Source organism: Vicugna pacos, chromosome 19 (genome assembly GCF_048564905.1).
Source record: "Vicugna pacos chromosome 19, VicPac4, whole genome shotgun sequence".
In the NCBI taxonomy this organism is placed as follows: Eukaryota; Metazoa; Chordata; class Mammalia; order Artiodactyla; family Camelidae; genus Vicugna; species Vicugna pacos.
The window spans coordinates 32,258,221-32,285,841 of record NC_133005.1 but is presented as its reverse complement, the minus strand read 5'-3'; the positions used below and the strand labels follow the sequence as shown (position 1 = coordinate 32,285,841).

General features: G+C 43.7%; 1 protein-coding gene and 1 non-coding gene across 18 annotated transcripts in view; both read left to right on the top strand.

The window, feature by feature from the left end:
* Positions 1 to 27,621, top strand: part of PTPRT (protein tyrosine phosphatase receptor type T) — a 1,148,549-nt gene that overhangs the window by 211,765 nt on the left and 909,163 nt on the right. The window lies entirely within an intron of this gene.
* TRNAT-AGU (transfer RNA threonine (anticodon AGU)) lies at positions 23,390 to 23,462 on the top strand. Its single transcript has one exon. It is a non-coding gene; the product is annotated as a tRNA-Thr (tRNA).

Sequence of the window (27,621 nt, the reverse complement as noted above, 5' to 3'; positions counted from 1 at the left end):
TTTTAATATCTGTCTTGCCTTTGATCTTGATTTTCTTCCATTTATTCTGGTTTCTTTCCTTATATTCTCATTGGATTGTATGTGTTTTTTTTTTAATCAGCTAATATTTCAATTCTTTAATGAACACATCAGGCTAACACTAAGCTCTTCCTTCTTGTCATTTGATATGTTCTTGGAGTCTGCAAACTCACTTCCATGATTGACTAAGAAAAATAAAGCAGAAAGATCTTCTAAGTGCCCAAGTCAAAATCAGTATAATGTTCACAAGGCTCAGCCACCTTTTTCTTCCAAGGGTCAGAGAAGCAGAGGCAATATGTAAATGAAAGGGCATGGCCGTGTTCCAATAAAACTTTATTTGCAAAAACAAGCAGCTGGCCCTCAGGTCGTGGTTTTCTGATCCCTGCATTAGTATAATGTACATAGAGAAAATGCACTACTCGCTGAGTGTCCACTGTGACGAATCATCACGAGATGATACTTTCATGAAACCACCACGGAGGCCAGGATGTTAGAACAGGACAAGTTCCTTCGTATCTTCTTCTACCACAGAGGGAACCAGTGGCTTCGAAACATAGTAAGTAACTGTTGCATTACATTTAACTCTGCATGTGAAAACACAGTAGATTTTAAAAAAATATTCTCAAGAGGCGGACTTGATGGCTGGCTCAGCTCTTCTGTTGACTGGCTGTATCACCGTCATCAAATGATTGAGAAGCCCTTTAAGTTTCAGTTCCTTTACCTGTAAAATGGGATATTAATGCTTGTGTCGGGGGCTGTATGAGCAATCAATCAGATGCCATACTCGGGGCCCTTACTGCAGTCCTGTGTCCAGCAACCACCTCATGTAATTTTTTTTTTCATGAATGAAATCACCTTGTCCATGCTGGAGGGCACCTGACCAAGGGCAGCAAGGTGCCACCCTTTGGGACTGTTGCTAACTCGAAATCGAGAGGATTTCTGAATCAACTGGACCTAGTTGTGTGCCTGTAACCAAGCCTGGTTGGCTCCAACCGTGGTCAGCTCCCTTCAGATTTATTCTGGCTGTTGGATGCCTCCGTGAGGCCTCCGTTGGTGTTTTCCCAGAACACCAGACAAATAGCCGTTGTGGGCCTTTCCTGGCGCCCAGGCCTCCCTGCTCGTTTGTATTCTGGTGGCTTCTTGTGCACACATGAGCGCTTGTCTCCGGCCCAGGTCCGGCTCGGCTGTACGGGCTGGTGGGGGGCTCTGGGCAGGCCTGCTTCCTGCGGGGCCCTTTCTAGACTGGTCTTTTGCGGGGGAGGGATGGGCAGAAGGGATTGGCTCCTTTTTGGGTCAACTTGCCAGTGCCTCTGTGAGCTGCCCAGCAACCAACGCACAACGGTGCCTAATGTAATCGAGTTATGAACTGGTCTGTCTTCACCGATTTGCTTTGGAGATAAAAGGTCCCGGCGTGGCGGGTGCCACCAGCAGTAGCAGCAGTTAAGCATACTTTAGGGACCTGAATCCCCGTTGCTCCAAGCACCTCCACTTCCTGCATCCAGAAAGGCATATTGAGAGAGACGATTATCGACGTCAGAGAGTACATTATAGGGAAGGCGCGCTCTGCAGCCAGAGAGCAAAACTGTACAACTGAAAATGCCCTTTTGAAAGGGCCTCAGTGGCCCATGAGGAGGCAAGCTGTTCCCTTTATGTGCGAAGGGAGTGATGGGGAGAAAAAGAAAGAGGGAAGGGAAACTGAAATTCATCCTGCCAGACATCATGCCGAGGGCTTTGATGGACAGGATTTTGTAAAATCCTCAAGCCAACTCTGAGGAGGCAGAAATTATTACTCCCCCCATTTCATACAGGCTCAGAGGAGTTCCAGGGGTCCACAGTGGTCACTTGCTTGATAACACACCCTGTATTGGCCTCTTTCCTTCCATTTCTTATATGCCCTCTCCTTAACCAATGCTCTGTAGGATAACTTTCCAAATAAACTATTTGTTCTCTAATCCTGGTCATGAGGACTGCCTCTGGGGATCCCAAGCTAAGTCAAATGCTGCTAATAATAACAATAACAATGTAATAATTATAGCTGATATTTACTGAGCAGTTTCTAAGTCCCAGATGCTGTGCTAAGCTACTTAGATGGCTCTTGTCATTTAGTTGTTCAGTAACAAATCCCTGGGGTGGATGTTATTACTGTTATACACGTGAGGGAGCTGAGGTTCGGAGAGGTGGAGTGACTTGTCCAAGGTCACACAGCTAAAGAGCCACACTAACCTTAACAGAGCTGTGATCTCTCTTCTAGGTTTTCTGACTGAGTGTCCAGTGTCCTCTCCAACAGGCTGCCTGTTTTAATACAAGTTGTCCTTGGTAACACTTGCATTGTCATGGGATGGACTTGTTCTAGGAGGTGCCCATTTGGTATTACAAAGCACCTGTTCCCTCCTACCCCCCATAGTACAGCTCTGGGTGAACTAACAAGGGGGAATCAGATCTCTTTTTTTCCTTAGCATGTTCCACCCATACAATGTATTTTATTATATTTTTTGTTTAGTGGGTGTTTCATCTCCCACCTCCAGTCAGATGTAAACCCAAGAGGACGGGGATTTCGATCTTTTTTTCTTGCTGTGTTGCAATGACTGAGGGCAATTCCCAGCATTCAGAAATAGATGTTGAATGAAGGGGCAAGAGATTTCTGATAGTTGGTTCATCCCACCGCACCTACCGCCTCTGCACGAGTCCTGGCCATGGAGCGTAGGTGCATCCTTCCTCTGACCTCAAAAGGCTCGACAGAGAGCCCCCATTGCAAGCCTGGCAAGAAAACCATTGTGGCTGGTGTCTCCTGATCATCCTGGACACAACAGTCTAGCTGTAACAACTTTTGCCACTGGGTAGTTGGGGGCTGATAAGAACCTGGAACTGATAAGAACATGGCATTCTTGGTGTGTGAAGAGTCTGTGTGTTAACCCTCCCTCCATCACTCACGTTGGCTTTGAGTTTGAGCCAACCGTTTACTCTCCTCCACTGTAGACCATGCAGGAATTTTTCAGGTGGCCGAGTGGGGTCTTGGGACATGTTTTGGAACCAGGGAACAGCACAGCCTGGGGAGAAGACTTTGTTCTGATTCAGCTTTTATAATAAAGTGCCAGCTAGTCATTTCTCTGTCCCTCTCTCTGTTCCTCCCTCCCATCCAACCATCTGTCCATCTGTCCATCTCTCTACCCATCTATCATTTGAGCTCCTTGAGCTCAGAGGCCTGGATTCCAGTTCTGGTCTGTCATTAACTTCCTCCTGGGAAATGCAAAAACCCAATTCCCTGATTTGGGTCTCAGTGTCCTCGTCTGTGGAATGGGTTTTGCTGAGGACCCTCTGGGTCAGCAGCTCCTAATTGTGAGCTGCCATTATGTGCAGGCTTCATGCTGGACTCAGGTGGGGCTGCTCACTTGTTCCTGTCCCCAGGGCTCACCGGGAAATGAGACTTATGAACTTCCAGACACCACGAGCAAATAGAGAAGCCCCAGCACGGAGTCTGCCTGGCACTCCCTGTGCCTTTCTAACTCAGTGACGTTCCTCGTCGCTTGGGAGTGGTGTGGATAGTGTGCCAAGGAGCCAGGTGAAATGAACAGGTTTCAAAGGGGTGGAGGCAAGTTCTCTATGGAGGCATGCTGAGAACAGGGCTGACTGTTGTAAAGAGAGGAACTTGACCTGTGGCTTAGCCCTCCTCACCTCTGTGGAAGGGTCCTGTGTGGAGGGCTCAGGCTGCTCATTTCTGAAGAGAAAAAAAAATCAATTTACATTTTTAGAGGGGATTAAACAGTTTTGAGGAAGACCTTTCCTGCAGGAGAGTATGAATGGTTTTAGCAGTTTGATGTTTGCTTCCCCCAAAGACCCGAGGATGAAGAAGAAGGTGGGAGATCTCACTTGGAAGGAACTTGCTGTAGTTCTTTTTCCTGGGGGAGGGATAGAGCCATCTCCAGAAGTTTCTCCATAAGCCACCTAATTCTGAAAGGCTGACTTTGCTCTCTCATCTTTGTTGGGGGTGGAGTGGTTTAGGGGATCTGGGTCTTGAAGTAGGAATAGGAGTTGGCCATTGTGAAGGGCAAGGGAATTAGAGGTGAGGGAGCTAAACTGAGATGCAGACTCCTGAGTCAGCATGGCAGATTTAGGGAGCTCTGTGAGTTGGTGAGACTAGAAGGAGGTGTGATGGGAAAAGGGGCTGGAGATCCAGGCAGGCACTATTAGGTGACACCAAGGAGTTCTGGGGACAATGGGAAGCCATTGACAGGTTCAGAGTAGGAGAGTGACATCATTCAGTGTGCTCTTGAAATAGTTATCCTCATGGTTAGTAGAGAGATGAATCAAAATGACAAGCCCAGAATCAGAGCTGTAAGTGAGGAGTGTCTAGAATAGTTCAGATTAAGGCTTGTAAATTTGGGATAAAAGCAGCTGTGTGTGTGTGCGCGTGGGCACATTGTGGTAACTGATGAGGAAATGGATTTGACATTGCATTGTGACTGAGCAGAAGCTGAGGGAGAGGAGTGGTCTGGAATACCTCCTTAGGACCCTTGATACAGGATCTAGATGGTGGCAGGAGCCCTTTGTTGACGCCTACTCAGCATTAATTCTTTCTCTCCTCCTCCTAATTTCACCTCGATTTTTATTCTCTTTCCCAAGGAATAGATCTCACTCCCAACAGCTTCCTCCTCATCCCCCAATCTGTGAGCCAGTCTTAGCCAATCAGAGTCAATCCAACTTTCCCAGACTCAGAGATTGGCTTAGGGGTGGGTTCCTGAACCAGTTTGTGCATGCATTTCCTTGGGCACAGCAGTTGGTGAATAAATGGGCACGTGACCCCATCTGGGCCAGTGAGGAGATCAGGGGAAGCCAGTCCCCCAACTCTGCCTCCAGATGTAATGTTCACTGTGGGTCTGAGAGGTGATTAGTGTCTCAGGCAGCTAACGGCTTTCACTTAGATGCCCTGAGGCTAAATTTCAGGCCATTTGATCCTGCTGTTGCTCCTCTGTGTATATTTGTTTATATGTGTTTGTTTTTAGCACTGTGTTTTAATCTGAAGGCAGAGAGCTAAACTTCATAGTTACATACATTCATGTTCTTTTTTATTTGGGGGAAAAAAAAAGGCAAAACAAAAACACAGTCCATCCACAATTCTTTCGCTTTATCTGAATTATATACAATAAGAAGTAGAAGCTTCTATCTCCCTAGCCCACTGGCTTTTCCACTTCAGCACATGCAGGGCTAATTATTATTTTCTATATGATGTATATCCTTTCTGATTTTTCTCCTGTGGGTACGCACACACATCTGTATGCAAACACACACGCATACTTTTTAAACAGCGTTTCAGTCATTCTGTACACATTGGTCTCCAGTCTCAAGATACTTAGCTTCATGGAGAGGAATGATCAGAGGGATGATTGTCTCTGTGTGTCTTCAGCATGCCTTTGGCCCGGTGTTTCTTCTGTCTTTATATATCTGATGGTTAACTGGCTTCTCCATATACTTTGAGTGTGTTCACACTTTTGCGTCTGGGTAAAGGCCCCTTAGACTTAGGACGAAGAATCATCTGAGCCTTCCTTCAAATTCTTTTGGCCAGGACACAGCCTAAGAGGGAAAAAGGGAGTAGATGAAACCTGGTTGAAGGGAAAAATGGGGAACAAGTTAGTAAAAAAAAAAAAAATCAGGGAAATGTTTAAGTAATACAATCTCCATTTCAGGTTTTGGAATTGAATGCCAAGTGCAGAATGTTAAATGGGACATTTTCAGAGCTTGGAAGAAGTTTGATATATAGTACGTAATTAAGAGGCTGAGGAGAGTACCATTTCTTATATCCTCTGCTTGTCATTTGTGCAGATTTGATTTCAAATATGATTTTTGAGTTTACAAGGGTAATTAATTGCATGGTCTCTTCCAGGAAATATCATTCACCTGCGTAACATCCTCTAAATTGATAGACCCAGAGAGAGAGCAGGTGAAGGGAAATGCAAGAGGCTAGCGCTTATTCACTTAACAGGTGTTTGCTAGGTACCTACTATGTGTTGCGGACCTCATTGCTCAGATTGGGAGATACAGTGGAGACGGCAGGGCGTTGGGGGCACCTTTGCTAATCTAGCAGGGGACAGAAAGCAGAAGTGTGGGCGGTGCCCCACTGAGATGGATCTGTGGGTCCCAGATCAGGACCAGATAGATGCCTAACTGCACTCCCTTACTTGAGTGGGATTCACATATAATTTATTTTTCTCATCTAGTTATAGATTATTTTAAACAAATAAGATCAGTCCATTTAAGAAAGAGAAGATATTAGAGGGGAAAAAAGATCAAAAATGATACCTGCTATCTGTTAAGTGATCCTACTACATGGAGTCAGCCATTTTAATAATCTCATAAATTTCCTTTCAGTCTTTTTTTTTTTTTGGCCTGCTCTTAAAATGTAGCAGTAAACTTATTTATTTAGTCTTTGAGCCTGTGGTTAGATCTGAACATGAGACAAAGGCTTTTCCTGGCAGTTCTTGCACTTGATGAAACTGTTGTTTCCATGATGAGGGATGAATCCAGAATGAAACCTTTAAACTTCATCCACATGTAAAAGGAAGCATCAGATTCTTCATTGTCTCTGGCTGCAGAATGTGGCTGGTTTCGTCAGTTGGGTTTGCTGAGGTCATCTGTCTCCTCCATCTTCAGGTGAGTCTGGAGTGTACTCTTAGTCTCACTAGTCTTCTCATTCTTGGTAACCTTAATTTTGATGCATCTGTGGATTGAATGGTGTGTGTTTTTAAGTAATTAGAAAAGCAAGAGTACGGGTCTTTGGTTTATTTATTCAGGTCTGAAGTCAAGAGTTCTTGAATTCAATTCCCAGTTCTCACAGTTACCAGGACTTGCTGAGACTCAGTTTTCTCAGTGGCAGAGTTTGTTTTCTTGCAGTTCTTTATTAGCTCTGCTTGTTAGATACTTTCTGTCCCCATGCCATCTTTAACCCCAATGCAATGTCAAGATTAGAGGCATGTTCTTGAATATGTAGGTGGAAAATCTTCAGGACATCTCAGACCAACTGTGGTCTGTCCATTCTCTTCTCAAACACGTGGTTAAACATGGAGGCAGACAACGCTCGTCTTCCTCTCTGAGGAGGCAGAACATTCCATTGTGTGGACTGTAATGCTTTTCTTCTAGTGTTTCTTTTCTCCCTGGGGCTGAGTGAACTTCAGGTGTTTGAAGACCCTGTGAGGGGTCACGACAACAGTTGTGATTTTGGCTTCTCGGAAGAGCAGTGCTGACTCCACAAATAGGAGGCTCGCCCAGATATGATGGAGCGTTAGTTGAGGGTAGAGACCACCTTCATTCACTGGGCATTTTTGTGTTGTCTGGAGATCTGTTTGAGAGTCTCCAAGTTTTTGTGTCCCAGGAGTCCCTTAGTTTATACAAATAATGAACAAGTGGAGGATGAACTTCAGGACGAGGCCACCTGGCGTGCAGTACTCCTTCGCTCCAGCCAGCTGTTGCCATGAAGCAGCTTAGGTTCAGTCTTGCCCATGCTTGCATTTTCAAGAGAATGTCTAAATCTAACTTTTTTTGCTGGGGAATCTCCTGATTTCAAATGTTGGCTACTTTTTAAGCAAAAGAGATTCTATTGTGTAGAATCTAAATGTTAGCCACTAATTAGAGTAGAATTATCTAGAAACTCCCTTCTAGTCTTTCCACTTGATAAATCTGTATTTGTCACCATATCCTCTCCTCCCTGCAAACTTCCAGGGTGTTCATACAATTCTCTCCCCTGGGTCCTTCGCAATTCTCCTCCTACTTTGAATGAATCTAGGTTGTTGTTATTTTACTCCTGAAAACATGAGACCAAGAGACCACAGTGCTACAGACGTTGCGCAGCACATTGGACGAACTGTGATCTTGCAAATCAAAATACAGTGGCAGTAAGTGAGGGTTGTGATTTATGCTGTTGCAGCAAGAAGTCCCTACTGCTTGATGCGGGTACTGCCCAAGTGAGATCGCAGTAGGGTCTTTCACGCACATCATCTCATTTAATCCTCTTGCTGAGCAGTGAGCGAGGTGGTGTGACCTCCACTTGACTGAAGATCTGGGAGGTTTGAGCATTTGCTCAAAGATGTACAGCTGGTAAGGGACAGAGCTCAGCTTTCTGGTCCATCTCTTCCACTCCAGTGTGGGCTGTGCTTGACGTGGCGGTGTCATTTCCCTCTGCTCCAGGCCATCACCAGTACCTCCCTGGACCATGCCTTGCACAGGGTAGGTCCTCTGTAATTACCTTTCTTGACAATGATAATGTGAATGGCTTTCCTCCTGGGTAGAATTAGCTGAGTGGAAGTAGTTTTTCAAGGCACGTAATGGGCCTTTTCAAACCTGAATTTTCATAACAAAGTTTATTTTGTTGAAATACAAAAGAAAGGCAAATATTTACTAATTTTTACTTTATTAAAATGTAATGCACAGGGCCATGTTTTTAGAAATGATAAATTGTTTTCCCTCACAAGGGGTTCTTGGGGAGAAAGAAATGTACTACATTTAAAAATTATATACTATTCTATAATTGCACAAATCAAATATGTGTATTATTTGTAATTACATTGGTAATATATGTAATTACATGAGAAAACAATGAAAGCAAACTGCATTCCAAGCGAACATGAATCAACAATTTTTTTTCCTTTTCTCCAGTTACTCTGCAGCATTAATTTGTCTTGCAGAAGTAAAAATATCACACAGACATTGGAAAAAAAAATCCCTGACCTACCTCAGGCACTTTAACGATTTCTCAAGCAAGAGATACTGATGTTTTGCAATCTCAGAGGTAAGAGTGAAACCCTCTTACTTCTTCACTTCTGCTGCCTTACTTTTTTTTTTGCCTAGGAAAAAGGTAGCAGACGGTACAGTTTTGAGGCGTGCTAAAACTCTATACCACCGCTGCACCAGAGCCTCCAGTGGTTCTGCTATGGGTAATTTCTTCCTGAAAAAACCAGCCCACATATTCTTTATTCCGTCTGCAAAAAAAATAGCTGGGTTGGTTTGGTTATAATGAGCCATTGTTTGGGAATTTCTTTTAAGAAATTCACGGGTTATATGGAACCTAATTTAAGTCTCTGATTTCTGGGGGGTTATTCATTGAGCCATTCACTCTTCAGACAATTATAGAGCTCCTGCTGTGTCTATCAGCTGCTGTGCTGGGCTCTGGGGTTACAGAGATTGAAATATCCACTTCCTGTTCCACATATAGTCTGATCTGGTGGGTGGAAGACAAGTGGACAAGTATAATGTGGTGTGGAAAATGCTGAGAGCCACGTGACAAGAACCAGGAGACTCTGAGGAAGGGGAGTCCAGAAGACCTAACAGGATGGTGATGGCTTTGGAAGGAGTATATAGGAATTACTGCAATGGGTACCTTTTGCTATGGGGATGGGGTGAAGGGTTAGTGAGAATGCATTCCAGGTTGGGGGTGATGGGTGTGCTCAGGCAGTGGGATGTGAATGGTCTAAGAACTGTCATTTCTGTGAAGTTGAGAGTTAAGTTCAGGTGTGAGGGTGTGACAGGGATGAGGTTAAACATGATGGAGGCAGATCATACCTCCCAGCCTGGAGGTGTGCAAATGTCAGGAATCGGTGTTTTGATCACATTCATGAACTTGAATTGCACCTTCCCTGCATCACCACCCATAGAACTCCTGCTTGGCGGGAGGAGACCTTTTGTGGATTTGAACTCTTGTCTTGGGTTAGAGAGTTATCTGTGCTGTCTAATCCCACGGGAGAGATTGCCAAGGGTGAGAGTGCTAAGGTCTGCTGTCCGGCTTTGAGTTTCACCAGATTTCCCTTTCATCCGCAGGCCCCTCGGAGCTCTGTCTGCAGATGGAGGTAGAGGGATGGTGCTGTTCCTGGAGGAGTATGTTGTAGACAACCAGCAGCCTTGGGCTCTGTGGGCATGTGGTGGAGAAGGAAGACTCTTAGGAATATATAGAGAGACAGAATGCAAAGTGGCTTTGCTCCCTGTTCCTCCTGTCTCCTTTCAATTTTCATAAAATTCTCCTATATAGACTTAGAATGCTAGCAAACAAGAAACTGTGGGATGCATTATTGAATCCTACCTCTGTTGATCAGGTTATAAATATCACTTAGTTCCTTCCTGTGTTCAGCAAACGTTTATGGAGAGCCAAACTCTGTTCGTGGGCTTCTGTCTCTGCCATTAAGAAGTCTCTGGTCTCATGGGGAGGTGCAGTGGATTGTTGAGGGATTTCTGACTGAAGAATGTGTAAGATGATGTGATGATGACGGTGGTAGCTGGCATTTATTGAGTTTCTATTTTGCAACAATGTTATCCTCATGTCTGTTCTAGGAGGGATGAGGAAACTGAGGCATGGGGAGTTTCCAGAAAACGGAGGAGGCAGAATTCAGACCCAGGGTAGTTACTAGCTGGTGGGCACAGAGGAGAATGTAGTCACTTTCACCTCGGGGCACCAGGAAAGGTTCTTCGGAGCTGGTGCCCCTTTAGTGAGTCCTGAAGGAGAGCCGTCCAGAGGGATAACACGGGGTGGAGTGTGCTTAGCTCAAGGAAGGCTGGGATGAGTTATCATTGCTGTGTCGATGAAAGGCAAGAGAGAGTGAGACTGGAGTCAGAGAGGTTCTGCCAGTCCATTCTGGGAGCGTCTTAGGTGCTGGCCAAGGATGTTCTGTCTTCCTGTTGGGGGATTTTGGATGACCTGTGGACACAGTTTATCCCTCCTGACAGCTGGGGCATCTCTCAAGTTTGTTTAGAAGCACTTGTGAAACACGTCAACAGGGGCAGGTCCAGGCGGTTTTGCAGAAGTGTACATGATGTCAGGGACTCTTTAAGAAAAAGAATACTACATTTTAAATACAAAGTCAGGTGCAAGGCCTTGAAAGGGACGTGTGCACATGAGGGATCCTGAAGGGTCAGCTTTGTTAGCATCACGCTCAAGCCGTCCCAGACAGTCTTTTTCATTGATGTTGTGCTTATTTCTGCACCAGTGCAGGAAAACAATGGTTCTTTTTTCCTGGACCAGAACTGAGGACCAGTCATTTATTTCATCATGACATCTACCACATTTGGAGGGTGGCCTAACCACAGTCTCTTTCTAGGATGTCTCCTAGGACTGGCTTCACACTTGTGACTACTCTGAGCATAGAAGCATCTTAACACATTCAGATACGGCCTCCTTGTACATCTATATATATATTTTTTTCATTACAGAGGGTCTAGAGATGGTTGATATTCAGGACTTAATTCCCTGAGTGTTCCTGCCTTGCTAAATTTCAGTTTGTATGTCTTTCGTCAAATATTTGGCTTAGCTGGGGCTGGTTGGCATATTGTGTTAGCTCAAAGTGATTTATTGTCTCAGTGTCATCCATTCAATACAGAGAGGTAATATTTAGTATGTCAGTGGGGATTATGTTGTAATCTCAAGAAAAATATAGGAAGTTGGATAGAGGAAAAAAAATCCAGGGAGAAGAATCTAGCAGTTATTAAAATAGACTTTTCTAATATATGTTCATTCGTGGAGAGTTACATCCACAACTTCATTTCTCATCAAAAAGTCTCAAAGAGCCAATTTTCAATAGTTCTTATCCCTCCTTGCAGCTGAATATTTGGGGGTATTTTAAAGTGATATCATAAAATAGATTGAAAATGAAGTCCTATAAATGATCTTTAATCAACAGGCTCTGTTGCTTTATGGAACAGAAAACAGTGAACAAAAGACTATGATTTTAATTCAAGGAAAGAGAGCTATTTATTTTAAGTATTTTTGCAGAATGGCAGAAGTAATTTATTCAGTTATAATTAGACACATTGTAAAATGGACGATTGTGAAGGGAGTGATTCTTACTGGCTTCTGTGAGTTGGGGAAGGCTTTCTGTACGATTCTCTCCTATCTGGCTGTAGATCCTGGGACCAGAAATTAATCTATGAACCAGGGAAGAACCAGAGAAAAATGGAAGCTGAAAGTGTTCATGTTCCCCTTTTCACCCTGAAAATGGTTTTTTTTCCTTCTGTCTTGGTGATAAATTTCTGCAGCAAGTATTTAAAGAAAAGAATTGTTTGCCTGTGAGATGGAGTATGCCTGGTTTAAGAGTAGGTAATGGAGAAAGTCTCAAGGGGAAATGAGATGTTTATCTTTAGTGAACCATGGCAAGTTAAAAAAACCCATGTCATTTGGGATTGCATTAATAGAAGTATAGGGAATAGACCATTGGAGGTGATTGATAGATGGAAATTCTTTCTTTCTTTCAACAAATATTAATAGAGGGCTTCTTATGTGTCAGGAATAGAGAGACATTGGTAGAAAACATAGACACATTTCCTTGGAGATCAGAGATTTTGGAAGGATTTAGATAAATGGACAGATAATTATGAAACAGCAAGAAAAGAGAAGTCCAGCATTGCATGTAGAAGCAGGAGATAGGGATGAGCCAGAGGAAACAGCCTTTACATTGGTTCAGAGATGAGACAGCATGACACTTCAGGGGAACCAAAGTGTTCAATGTGGTTGGAGCACAGAGTTGGAGGGTGATATGGAGTAAGAGGTGAGGCCAAAGAGGTAAACAGGCAGATCTTGCAGTTAAGTTATAACTGTATCCCCAGAGCAATGGGAGTCAGTAATGAGTCTTAAGCAGTGATGTGTTGTGACCTGCTTTACCTTTTGAAAGCATCACTTCTACTTCTGTGCCAGTAAAATGGATGAAAAGGACAAGATGGTGGAATGGAGATAATTTAGGAAACATCTTGGAGAGAGAGAGTGTCAGGAGAGAGAGAATGGTGGCTTCAGTTGGAGTCATGGCCATGAGGATGGAGAGGATTAGGTGGATGGACCTGAGAACCAGTGTGTAAGGAAGAAACAACAGACAGGTGATTATCTGGATGTTTGAGGAGAAAGAATGAAAGCTGATGCCCAGTTGGGAACTGGGTAAGATGCACCCTCTATGCAGAGTGTTTGGGTGTGTAGGGACAAGATCGCATGTTCAGATCTGTGGACATTCAGAGTGTGAATGCCTGCAGGGTATTGCAGCAGGGGTGTGTGACAAGCAGTTGAGTGTTTGAGTCTGAAGTCTGGAGAGAGGCTGGAATTTTAGATCTTGGAGCCATTAGCACGCAGATGGTCACTGAATCCTGAGAGTGATGGATACCTGTGCAGTTGGACAGTGGGAAGAACTGAGGGTTGCAACACCAGCATGGTTGCTTTGGAGACATGGTACCCTATCCTGGACTCTTGCTCTGGACAGCTATAGGTGGCAGAACCAGAGTCCAAAAGGTCTAGCGGACAGATTATCACATGGCAGGAGGGAGACTTTCACATGATTATAAATGCCCAGAAATGCTTGGATTCCTTGGAAGGTGGTGAGTTTCCTGTTACCATATATATTCAAGCAGAACCCCATGAGCACTTGCCCAGGATTCTATAGAAGCCATTCATGCATCAGGTGACTTCTAGATACCTCCCTGGTCTGATTGCTCCAATCAGTCGAACTTCCATTTTGTTCTTGAATAATTGTGTTAATTTTCTGGTGTACAGCACAGTGATTCGGTTATATGTGTGTGTGTGTATATTTCTTTTCACCGTCCCAGGTTCACTTCTCCCTGTCGACTTGGCACGTGCCAGTGGTTCTTGGTGACCTGAGATGGGGAAATTGCATGGGGAATCTTTGTAAGCTGGAGTGCCTGGTTCCTGCTGTGGGAGGCAGACCAGAATCTCTGGGGACAGGAACCTGCACACAGCTTCCCAAGGAGTTTGGGCCAGGATTTCACCTCTCATCTGAGCGCTGTTACCTATATGATGTCGCCCATACCTAATACATTTACATGGCAGGGCCTCCCAAATCTGCACCACCAGCTGAGACTCCTGAGATTCAGACTGAAGCCAGAACAGGTCCTGTCCCCTCTTCTCCATCCCTCTTGTTGCCACCTTTGTCCAGGCTAGCATCCCTTGGACCCCCATCCCGACCTCCCACGTTGGCCACAGTTGCCTTTCTACCTGAGTGTAGTCACGTCACCCTGCTGCGTAAAACCCTTGAACATCTCCTGGGTGCTCTCACTCTGAGCCTGGCATTTGGTGGGCCCTGGGTGAGTTTTTGTTGAGTGAATGAGTAAATGCATGAATGTGCAAGTGTTAGATTTTATTCAAGTGCCAAGTTAGCAACCCCATGAGCCCTTTAGGCAGATAAAGAGCCAGAGCTGAGATGTAGAGCCAGTGAGCTGTTGAATTTATATTAGATCCATTTGCTGAAGACTCTGGAAAGTCGAAAGGAGGAGGGAGAGGGAGAGAGGAAATGGGAGCCACTTGCCTAAGAGTCATAGGAAGAGAAAGGTGGGGGGGATGGTTGAGAGTAACTCACAGTGCAGGGGAGGGGAGGCTTCTGATCCCAGGCGGAGAAGAAGAGTTTTTACTTAGACAGGGTCTCAGGAAGGGGCAGCTCTGCCCCATGCTAGCTGTGTGCTCCTGGACAGATTCTCTGTGCCTCAGATGACTTACTTGTAAAGTGGCTATCGTAATGCTGACCTCCAGGGGTAATCACGGAAGTCTCTGAGAAATTGCGTCTAAAGCTGGCCTGTGGTGATTGTTCGTAAAAGCTGGGTGCAGTCTTCTGTTGGCGGTGTGGTGGAGGCGGCATTAGCGATTGTGACTGGACCTTAAGGCTCCATTGGGCAAGTGCCGAACCTGGTGCTTATCATCACTGCTTCTCCAGCCCCTTGGGTGGAATCCAGTACATAATAGGTGCTCAGTGAAAGCCCCTGAATGGATGTTTGTGCCCTGAATGCTAATTATTCAATGTAGGTGGGCTGATTGGTTGTGTCTGCCATATGATTTGACATCTACCAAATTGTAGCTATCGCTCTGGTTATTTACCTGGAAATATAAAAAGTGGTTATGATGGGGGTTTATTTCCTTTTATAAAGAGCAAGCAACATTTAATTTCCTTGGGTCTTTAATAAAACCACAGGTATTCACGTTTTTTTTTCATCGGGTAGGGCTATTTCCTAGCAAGGACACATCCGGGAACTCATTCTCCTTTGGGGAGAGAGCAAGGCCGTGTCTATTTCCATGGAGGGCACAGAGAGCACACAGTTCTGCTGTCTTGAGAATTTCCAGTCCTGCAGCCTTGTACCCTGCGGCCACACTTGTTCTGTTTCCCTTTAGTGCAGCCTTATAGCCTTGGTCTTCCTTCCAGCCTCCTGCTCACATCTATCATTTTTATTTGGCTAACCAAGTCCTTTTAGAATTTTGGGTTCACTGTTTCAAGGTCTCCTCCATGCAACACTGGGCATTTGCAGGTGCCTGGGGCCCGAGCACAGGTTGCTTCCTCTGCATCCTCCCAGCAGTTCTTTACATTGCTCCCGCCATCCCTGTCAGCAGAGGAGGGAAGGGCTGGCATGGAGAATTGAAATAACTTGCTTTGAGAGCTGAGGTTAAGCTTGAGTTTTCTGTGCCCTCTGTCGGGTGATCTGTCTTCTGTCCCACTATTGCCATGAGGAAAGCCCTTCAGGGGCCGCCACATCTGAATCAAGAGGGTCCCTGAATGCTAACTTCTGGGATGACTTGGAGCCGTTCTATGGATACCTAACTGTTGCCCTTGGAGGTCTCTCCAGTGGTTGCTTTATGTGGATCTTGTTCCTAGAAGCTGTGCTGGGAATAACGTCATTGTGATTAAAAGCAGCTTGACATTGCAAAGTCTTGCACAAACATTGCTTTTAAGTTTGACGAGTTCAACAACAGTTTATGTGGTCATTTGTAAAAAGGGCCGTCAGTCCTCCCCCTTACCTGCATCTGGGCACTTGCAGTAACATTATAGCTTCTTGCATGAAGAGGAGGAGTCTGTTTCTCTACCCTTTGAATCTGGACTTGGTCAGGTGACTCGTTTTGGACAACTAGATGGTAGTAAGTGTGACACAGGCTGAGGTTTGAAAAGTACTTGTGCACTGGGACATTTCTCTTCTGCTCCTGGGATCCCTGCTGCTGCCTCTAGATGAGGAAGCCCAAGCTAGCCTGTTGGGTGATGACACACATGACCCAGTGGCCCCCATCACCCCAGCTAACCTAGGAGCAGAGCTCCTGATCTGAGCAGCCTCTTGTCACAGGTGCATGATTGGGTCTGGCCTAGATCAGCAGAAGAACCGCCCAACTGAGCCTCGATTGAAGTACTGCCCCCTAGACTCATAGGTAAATAAATGGTGGTTATTTGAAGCCACTGAATTTGGGGGGTAGTTTATTACACAGGGAAAGCTGACTGTCTAACTAATAGAGTTGAATTACTGGCCAGTGATTTTTTTTCCCTTAACCTAAAGGATTTAAGGAAAAAATTACGAATGGACTTGCTATAGGATTTCTTAAAAGTTAACTTTATCGGGGGCTAACAGCCTAGCATTTGTGCTAAAATTTTGCAGAACATGGGTGGCTTTTGAGTATGAATTTCTAAGTTTGAAGAGAATCTTTGGTCTGAGTGTGAGTCTAAATAAGTAGCCTCACCAAGACACCAGGATTAGTCGTGTCTGAGAATTCATGATCCAAAAAGTAACAAATTTAGCCAGAAGTACCCTGAGCATAGCTTTGGCAGTTGGGGGTAATTGACTGAAAACTATAAACTGCTTGGATTCAGCATTGTAAAAGATAATTTCACACACGGTGGTTCTGTAAGAGTATTAAGCCTCAAAAAAGTAAACTGGATTAAGAAGGCCTCGTGAATATGAAACATTGAATGGGGACATTAACAACCAAAAGTGTAGATGAAATGGAGGAACAACAGACTCAAAGGAAAGCAGAGGGAGTGAAATAGGATGAGTTCCAATTTAGCTCTAATATCCTACAACCAGAAGGTCTCGTACCATTATAGTAATAAAATAAAAAAGGCCAACACACCATACACTGCACACATTACACAGACACACACACACACACACAAAACCCAGAGAAGATTTGCTAACTCTTGTCCGTTGATAAGTAGTTCCACTTCTGGGGAATTCTACCTGATGCAGAGTGTGTGTGTGTTCATGTGCAGGAAGTATGTATGTATATTGCAGCTTCCCTTATACTTGTAAAAGACTGGACATAACATAAATGTTCCTACCAGGAAGTACTGTTAAAGAGAAAGAACATGGTCTCTAAGCATTGATATGAAACAAGATCCAAGGCCTATCCATTGGAAAAAGGCATGGAACAACTGCTGGTGGTTTGGCAGTTGTGTAACAAAGGGACACACACAAAATACACATGCACACACATTTGTATGTACATCATAGACTTACATACACAGCTTACCACCAGAGGAAAATACAAGAAGATACTAATCGTCAGTGCCTGGGGTGGGAACCGGGTAGCCTGTGGTCAGGGGTAGGAGGGAGGTTTTATTGTATACTCTCTTGTGTTGACTTTTCACTGTATTTCTGGATTATCTTTTTAAAAGTCTTCTAAAGCATATTTAAAATATTGCTTCTGATCTGTATTAAGCCTCTTGAAGGCTTTTGTGTCTTTATTCTGCCAGGAACCCGAAGCACTCTGATCCCTGGGGCAGGGGGTTGCACTCCCCGTGGGAGAGGAGAAAGTGTAGTAAGACCTTCAGGTATTTTATGTCCGTTAGTCCTCACAGGGGGCCTGTGGGGTAAAGGCTCTTGTCTGTTTACAAAAGATGAAACAGGCTCAGGGAGACCCCCTTGCCTTGCATCTCTCAGGACTAGGGAAGGAGGAGTTCAAGTTGACTCCAGTGCCCACCATGTTCCCAGTCGCCACATCGCCCATCTCTGTCTTCCAGGCCAAATAGGGTGGCCTGTGTGGCCAGTTCTGGCCTGGTCACATGTTGCCTTTTTACTTTGCATTTCTGAGCATTGCCCTTGGAATGGGAGAAGCCTGCTTCAGGCCCGGAGTTTCAGAGGCTCTCCTGGATACTAGAATGTTGCCTCACACGAGTCATGTCCAGATGTCCAAGGTGGTGCTTACAGAGCTTCTCACCAGCACCCGACTTGGCCCTCACCCTGGGGCAGGCACTGCGCTGGGATCCCCACATGCATTGCATCACTGAATCCTCACACCTGTAGGTACCTTTATTTCATCGATGAGAAGCCCTGGCATCAGAGAAATAACTAACTCCAGGTCACTTGGTGGGTGAGGGCTGTAGATAAGACTTGAATCCGGGCAGCCTGATCCCCAGAAACCAGGCTTTTATTTTTTTCAATGAACTGGAAAAGGCTTCCTCCCTGTGGACAAGTCCCATGTCTCTTGGCCTTTCCCATGTTGCGGAGTTGGGAGGCTCTCTTGTGGCGTCTGATGTTAATCTTCCAGACCTGTTTCTGGAGACCACAGCACACTTGGAACTCACCGTGTGTTCATAGCTCTGTGTGTGTGTGTGTGTGTGTGTGTGTGTGTGTGGTGTTGGAGATAGCAAAAGGCTTGACAGTGAGTGGAGCTGAATCTCTGCAGAGGCATCTCTCAAGATGCCACAGGTAGCATGGGGGAAGTGGGGTCAGAGAGATGACTGGTTCTGACTTGAGTGGGTCCTCCTGTTCCCCTTCAGAGCTGGTCACCTTTGAGGAGACTAGCAAAATGATCAGCTGACTTTCCCTGAGGTGTTTGTGTTGGCCTTTCCCTCCTACTTTCCTGTTCTTTTGACCTCTCCAGCAGGGCTTTGTCAACATTTTCTGTAATTTAGTGAGACAGTAAATATTTTAGGCTTGTAGTTCTATGGTCTCTGTCACAGCTAGTCAGCCCTGCTATTGTAGCACACACTAGTTGTAGATAATATGGAAATGAATGGGTGTGTATGTGTTCCAATAAAACTTTATTGACAAAACAAGCAGAGGGCCAGATGTAGCCCAGCAGAGTTAGTTTGCTGATCCCTGCTCCATAGAAAGAAACCTGGACTCTTGAGGGGTCAGGAGACCTTGGACACAGTGCCCACACTGCCCCTCATTCACTAGGTTACCTCTGACATGCTGCTTATGAACCCCAGTTTCCTCTTCTCCCTCGGGGGAAGTTGGACTAGATCTCTAAGGGATGGTTACGAGAGGATTTGGGGTGATATTTTGGGGACCCTGACTGGGTATTGGCTGAAGGCCAGAAGACAGGAAGGGAAGGGGATTGTTAGCCGAGAGTTGGCCTTGATTCCAGAATCTGATGCCATTTCTCAAGCCAGACACTGGAGAGAATTGAGCAGGAAATGTCTGGGAATAGCAGCAAAGTCCGCTGTGGGCTTCTGAGGCCATGGGACCCTGTCTTCAAATAAGTTCAGGAGACTTTGTGGGCGGAATAAAAAAGCCTGCAGCTCGAGGGGATTCAGAAGCAGCTATAGATGTAGATGTTACATACGCAGCCTCATGAATTTTAACTCTGGAAATTAATTAGTTTTATTAGGAAGACAATGAGATTGAGCACATCTTGGGCTGAGGTACAAGGAGTAAGTGGGAAGTATCACCAGGGTCTAGGGTGTGGAGGTGTCTGGGGGTGTGGCAGAGGGTTGTATGCATGCACACGCGCATGTGTGTATGTGTCTGTAGTACAGGGCTGGGTGGGTGAATCTATCTTGACATCATCATTAATCCACTGGAAGTGGGGGTAAGCAGCATGTTAATGGAATCAGATCTGATAATTCCGGCCATTTGGTGGTCTTAGAAATGATAGCCGTTCCTTGAGAAGACCAGAAATCAGGAAAAGGGAGGGAAACACAATTTTTTTCCCAGCAGTTATTTACTGAGCACCTACTGTGCACCAGTTCCCCTTCTAGGCAGGAGGGACACAAAACTGAAGAAGGTAAAAGTCTTTGTCTTTATGGGCTCTACCTTCTAGCAGAAGGGAATGACCATGAAGGTGGAGGTGATTTGACAGCAGACTGTGGGACAGTTGAAGACGGAAAGGCAACTGAAATTTAAGCCGGATACCGCAGAAGGAATCATAACATTGGAGCCCTGGCTCACTGTTAATAACTTGTGCCTGAGTCAGGCTACAGCCTCTCAGGTGAGCCGGAGTAACAGGTGATTAAATAGCAAATAATTTATATTTGGCATTGAAAAGGAGAGGAGCTAAACCCCTGCTACTCAGAACCTTTGGGGCATGAGTCTAGCTTAATAGCTGAGTTTTCCACTTGGCTATGGATTTAAGCACCAATGTGATTATTTAAAAAACTTGAGTATAAACATTTGCCTGGCAGCAAAAATACCATTCTCTGTGTGGAGAAAAGGATCTCTAAAATTTATTCCATGTGACTCTGCTTTCTGAAACAGGGGAGATCAAATGGAATTTAGATGCCCAAGGTCAGTATCAGGAAAGCTATGCAGGCATGCACATGCACACACGCACACAGGGGCGTCAGTGAACTTGCTTTAATGTAGCATTTCCTCAGGGGCTGTGAGATATCTTTGCCTCTGTGCTCAGTGGCTCCCTGATTGTTGTGCTTTTTGAAATTTCATGTTTGCTTTGAAGTCTTTTTATTTCTTTCTTTGCCTGCTTTGTATCTCTCTGTAGCAGTCCCTCTCTTCTTTATGAGTCTGTTTTATTTGTTTGTTTACGTGGAATAATATGTATATGCTCATGTGGAGAGCTTTGAAATGGGAGAAAGAGAATTATTACCTACAATTCTACCACCTGGAGACCATTAATGTGAATATTTTGATTCATATTCTGAGTATCCCTGTCTCTCACTCTTTTTTTTTTTTTATCAAAATGGGGTCACAGTGTACATACTGCCTGGTGATGTGTTTTTTTCTCACTTAATACCATGAACATTTCTCAGGAATGTGTTTCTACAGTATTACTTTATATGTTGTGTTTTTGCAAAAACCGTATCAGAAATGTTCAAATGTATATTAACGCATAGGCACTAGAGTAATGACACCCAGGTGCTCCCTCCCCAGCTGCAGCAGTGGTCAACATTTTGCCATTCTAGCAATCTCACCCAACTCCCCATAGTTTTTCCTAGAGTATTAAAACAACAACAACAAAAGTCCAGGCGTATTACTTCACTTGTAAATTCTTCAGAAGACATATTAACACAGCGGTTCTCAGCTGGGGGTAGTTTTGCCCTCCAGGGTACAGGTGGCAGTTTCCAGAGGCAGTTTTGGTTGTCCCAACCCGAGGTGGTGGTAGTTGCGATTGGCTTCTAGTGGATAGAGGCCAGGGATGCAGCTCCACATCCTACAGTGCACAGGACAACCCTCCAAAACAAAGAATTATTTCGTCCCAAATGTCAGCAGTGCTGAGGCTAAAAACCCTCATCTAACAAATCAGGACTTCAAAAATATAAGCATAATTCTGTTACCACATCCATCAAAACTGATGACAATTCTTTAATATGACCAAATTTTCTTTAACTTCTGAATTAAAAAAAAAAGGTATAGCTAGTTTGAATCAGTATCCCCAAAGGTCTTTTAATTTCTTTTAAGCTCTGGCAGTTCCTCCTTTGCTTTTCTTTATGACAGTTGCTTGTTGAAGATTCTGGGTCATCTTTTTCCGTAGATTTTTCCTTACACTGGATGTGGCCTAACTGCATCTTTATGGTGTTGTGTATCATGTCCCTCTAGTCCCCCATTTCCTGTAAACTGAAGTTCAGATTTATTAGTAAGTTCAGGTGTGATGAGCCTGATGTATTGATTATAAATGTCCCCATCAACCTTTTGTCTAATGCACGGGTGTTCACACTGTGGTCCCTTAATTAGCAGCCCCATCATCACCTAGAAACTTGTGAGAAATTCTAATTCTTGCACCCTACCCCAGATTTACTGAATCAGAAGCTCTGGGGCTAGGACCCAGTAATTGGTGTTTTACCAAGCTCTTTAGTTGTATTAGGGTTCTCCAGAGAAATAGAATCTATAAAGAGAGAAAGAATCAGTGAATGAGAGTAAGCGAGAGAGAGAAACTGATGTATGATAAGGAATTGGCTTATTCAGAGGCTGGCAAGTCTGAAACCTGCAGAATAGTTTGGCAGACTTAAGACCCAGAGAGAGCTGATGCCACAATTCCAGTCCAAGAACCGATGTTGCAGATGAAGCCCAAAGGCAATCTGCTGTAGAACCAGGAAGAGCCAACACTACAGAATTCTTCTTGCTTGGGTGGAGAAGGCCAGCCTTTTGTTCTCTTCAAGCCTTCAACTGATTGGATGAGGCCCACCCACAATACAGAGGCAATCTGCTTTATTCAGTCTACTGATTTAAATGTTACATTCATCCAAAAACACCTTCATGAATATATTTGACTAAACATCTAGGTACCCTGTGGCCAATCAGATTGACACATAAAATTAACCATTACACCAAGTGATTCTGATACATTCTAGAGTTTGAGAACCACTAACAGTTAACAGTTTTAACAGACATTGATGGACATTTTCTAGTTTGATTATTTTGGGTCTTTCCTTAAAGATTGCTAAATGGTGTTCCTAGTTCTCTCATTCCTTTTGCATTTAACAGTAACTTTTGTATGAAGAAGAATTTTCCCTAAGTCTTTGCTTAGCCTGAAATATAGTACTTACAGGAAAGACAGGATAAATGCTTGATTCATTCCCTTTATTATTCTTTCTTTTTTTATGGAGGCATAAATCACACATGATAACATACACAAATCTTAACTTTACAGCTCAATGAAATTTACATATGCATACTCCCGTGCAACCATCATCCAGACCAAGATATAGAGCATTTCCAGAATCCTCCTCCCCTCTGATACCTCCTTCTGGTTGATGCCCACTCCCTGCTCCTCAGGGTAAACAGTTGTATTTAAACTGCATTTATTCTGTCTTTTCCCACACAGTTTGTTTTGCATGTGATCAAAATAGTCCTTTGTTTTAGTCATAGTTTCTGGACTTGGTTTCATGTTAAGAACTGTGTTATCCAACCCAAGATAATGAAGTGCTTTGCCTTTCTTCTAGGCTTAATAATTAATATGCATACACACACACACACACTTTGGATCCAAGTTTTCCAAATGCCTAGCTGGTTGTCCTAACATCATTTATTGAATCCTCCCTATCTCCCTTACTAATTTGAAATGCCTCTTTTATCTTCAATTTCCTTATAAACGTGGGTCTGTTTGGATATTCTGTGATACTCCTCTGTCTCTTCCTGCACGGTAGCATAATATGTTTTACCTTCTGGCAGACCAAGTCACCCCCGATCCTCACAGTAATCACGTTTTCAGACTTTTGTTCTGACTATTCTTGCTGCGTTTTCTCTTCCAGATGAATTTTTGGAGTCATGTTGTCTAGGTTCATAAATTGGGAGTTTTGATCGGAATTACCTTTTTATTATCACAAAATTGGGTATCACAGAGTTTCCAAGAACAACATTTTTGGTTGATTCAGTAGTTCCTTTTTGTCCTCCAGTAAAACTCTCCAGGGTTTTGTATGTTTTCATAAAATTCATTCCTAGATATTTTGTTTATTTTTATTCTTTTAAGAAGTATCTTGGTAGAGGAGGGTATAGCTCAGTGGTAGAGCACATGCCTAGTATGCATGAGGTCCTGGGTTCAATCCCCAGTACCTCCATCAAAAAAAAAAAAAATAGTAAACCTAATACCTCCTCCAAGAAAAAATAAATAAATAAATAAATTAGAAAAAGTAAATGCTTAAAAAAAGTATCTTCCCCGTTTTTTCTATATAGGTATTCTTAGTGTAAAAAATTAATGTTCTAATGTTTGTTTTTTAATCCAACTCTCATTGAAATCTCTGTTTTTTTCTATTAGCTTTTCAGTTGATTCTTTTGGGTCTTTCATGTATACAGTCAGCTACAAATAAAGATGATTTTCTTGTCTCTTTTACAACATACACTATTTTGTTCTTTTCTAATTGTATCCAGTAGCACTTAGAGTACAATGTTAAGTAAGAGTGGTGATAATGGGCCACCTTTGTTCTTCCCTTTCCCTGACAGAAACACAGGGGTCCCCCTTGAGTACTCTGTTGATTGTTTGTGATGTCATAATGGTGGTAATGGGGGTGTGTGTGTTAATTTCTCACTGAGTTAAGCAAGAGTTCTATTTTAATTTACCAAGGTTCTTTTTTTCTTGCTTATTAACTCAAGCGTAAGTGAAGAATTTGATTAAATGCTTTTCTGGTAACTATTGAGTTCACCATAAAATGTTTACTCTTTAATGTATAACATGGTGATTATTTTTAATAGATTCTGTTCTGAGATGAACCCTATTAGGACATGGAGTGTTATTTTTAAAAATGTTTTTCTAGTTTCTATGTGATAAGTGCTTAATTAGAATGTTTGTTTATGTTCATAAGTTAGATTTTTTTTTGAATTCTTTCTTCTGGCCTTTCTCAGATTATTATCAGTATTATACTGTCTTTGTTTAAAAAATAAAAGCTTGTTTAAATAAATCAACGCTGAATCCATCTTAGTTTAAATGTTTCTTTGAGGGATAATTCTTTGACGAGAGAGAGGATATTTTTGTTTTTAATAAGTCACTTTGAAAAACCTTAAATTTGGTTAAGGGAAATTTTTTTTTGTCAAGTTTTTTAAATTATTATAGAAACAATCTGTAATCATTGCAGAACAATTTGTAAGTTTCAGAAAGTGAGAAGAATATAAAAGTTGTGTTTTTGTTTTTGTTTTTGTTTTTACTACTGTCTATGTCTTCCTGTAGAAAAGCAGGACTGCCCCAGGACAAGCATAACACACTGGAGGTGGGGCTAGGGGTGTCATGTCCGATTTTGACGTAAGTGGCGTTAAGTGTGATGAACAGAGTTCTGCAGTTTTCTTCTGGATCCTGTGGTAGATTAGTTTCAGACGTGTGTACCTCCGAAGTCTCTTGATGGTGTTCTCTGTTTTGTTTTGCAACATGTAAGTAGTAAGTCCTGTCTTTTTTCTTTTCATCTTTATTCTTCTGTTCAGAAGCTGTTTATTGAGAAACGGGAAGGGACAAGTGCGTTGTTCATGTGTGTGGTTGTTGAATGTTTTCTTCAATCCCGTGGCTACCAGATAGCTCCATAGGTTTCGCTTTTAAACAATTCTCGCTTTGGCACCAGGCTTCTTTTTATTTCTGCTCCTACCTGATGTTCTTTATTCTAGGGAGAAGGCAGTATATCTCAGTGTTTTCCAGTTTCCCTTAGTGTCTATCTAGTTTTTTAGTATTTGCACTGTTTCTGGATTAGTTAAAACCGTTAGGAACCTGTAAACCCCTGTGGTTCAGTCTCTGAATGCCATTGTGTTCAAGGAGCACAAAATAATTAAAAGAGCATGTACTTATTTATTCACCTCTATTAAAGACTGTTGATGGGAATCCAAATATGTATTTCACAACTTTATTATCTCCTTTTCCTCCTGTCCATGCCACGCTTGGAAAGTCTTTCTAACATAGATCAGCTTAGTTTTTTGGCCTAAACTCTTTCCTTTTGCCTTCTGCTTGTATTTTTCTGTGTTCTCTTGATTCTGTATCACAAAATTGCCAGAAAAGAAGTCTTTGGAGCAGGGAAGCAGGTGGTGAAGATGGAGGAGCAGCTAAAGGCAACATTCTGTTTGGTAAGAAGGGGAACGGAGGAAGTTGGCAAACAGAGTAGAAAGATGATGGGGTCAGAAAAGGGGACTGAACTAGCAGGGTTGTGTGCGTTAGCAAAAGACACAGCCCCTTGTGGCTGAGTTGCATGGAGGGCTGGGGTTTCTGACCCCCTGCCCTTTTGCATGGCACAGCGTGGAGAATCACGAGGAGTGGTCCTGACGTGAGGGGTCAGAACTCTGCCTTCCCTCTTCACACAGTGAGGGGGAAAGCCTGTTTGCAAGGCTGGGGAAGCCACCTACACCTTCAGCCTCTATGTCCTTCCCCGTTGGCCAGGGTCAGTTTCACTCACTCACTGAAATAATTTATGAATAATTTGGTGAGGCTCACGGCTGGGTGGGGGTGAATAAAACAGCAAACAAACAGTCCTCATGGAAGGGCCTCATGGAGCTTACCACTTTGTAGGGAAGGTGGACAGAAAACAGGATGTTATACACACACATATATGTGTACTATATATGTATATGTAAGCTGACACATCTCATTACATTTTATTTATATATGTATGTTTAAATTTGTGACAAAGAGGAACTTACCCTGATATGATACTCTGATATGCAGTTTGAGAACGCACTGGGGCATCGTCCTAGGCTGACAGCATGGAAGCCGGGGGAGGAGGATGCAGATGATTCCCTAACTTTGAAACCTGTAGCCCCAGCCAGGTCTGAATTGCAGTCAGAGTGGGCTTGCGGCCAGTGGCCTGCAATCTGATTTATGGTTCTCTTTCAGATGTGCTGCAGGCCAGGGAAGCCAAGGGCTTGGCACTTCTGTAATGGTAAAGCCCAGATCCGTTTATTCAGGTGCAGTGGTAGAAACGGGGAGTCTCTTAGCGGGGAGGGGGGTGAGAAGGGATAAAGTGGGAGTTCAAGATTTTGCAGATACTGATGGGTATATATAAAATAGATAAACAAGTTTATACTGTATAGCACAGGGAACTGTATTCAATATCTTGTAGCTTATGGTGAAAAAAATATGAAAATGAATATATGTATATTCATGTAAAAAAAAATAAATAGGGGGTCTTTTGAGGTCCTATATCCCTTCTCCCACTTCTTGATATTAGAGAAGTCTCTTTTTATTGCTGGAACTTTCTCCTTTGGTGCCACATCCAGTGGAGGTGCTGCTCTGCCTGTTGTCCTTTCCTGATTCGGGGCCCCCAAAGTGGTTGTGCTGGACCAGGCTAGAAAGAGTGGGTTGGCACCCCCAAGATTGTGAAGAGCAAGAAGCCGCCTGATTTGTTATAGGAGCGTGAACCTTTCAAAACTTTGCATTTTGTCATCTGAGATAAGATAGATGTAGCAATGGGTCCAAGACCAGACTGAATACAGATCAGCCAATAGTTCGTCCTTTCATCTTCCATCATTAAAAATTCTTTAGCCCTTTTGGAACCTATTTGTCGTTTTATATGGCTGCCCAGGAAAGTATCCAGGTGAATACTTCCTCACTGGTCCAAAGGAGAGCCTCAGGGTGCTTTCATCTGCCTCTGACATGATCACCTGATACAGACTTGCTCTGCTTTTCATCATTTGTACAGTAGGTGTCTTTGTCCTCTTCATACACGTGACGTCTTCACTGCCCATTGCCTGCCTTTGCTCAATGCTTGAAAATACAGTCTAATTCTAATCCGGGTCATCACCATTACGATGAAAAGAACTCGTCCTAAGCTCCTTTTGTTCCATGGTGATTGTCAGCACAAAAGATCTAGCGATATCTTGAAGTATCCAGATTTGTGGCTGTGGGAGGAAAATTGGGAAAATCAATCAATCAGAGTGAGACCTGTCAACACCACGTGAGCAGCAGCGCTTAGCCCAAGTCTGGCATGCAAACAATGGGCTTCACCTGCTATCAGAAAGGGAGTAAGGCCCCAGTCTTTCTCAGCTCAGACACTGTCCCCTCCCATGGGGAAATTCTGTTTGGAATGCCAAGCTAGAAAAAGTGTCTATGTTCCCCCCACCCTAGACCCTATAACCTCTTTCTGGGTCTAGCTTGGCTACAAGAAGTCACAGCTGCACTGAGTGGTGCCTTAGTGTCCTAGCCTGGCCTTTCTGCTCTGTCACCCTTTCTGGTTGATGCTCGTGGCTGCGGTAGCATGGCTAGGGGATGGCCATGGAACTTGCTGGGAGTGATGGGCGTTCCAGTCTTCTTTG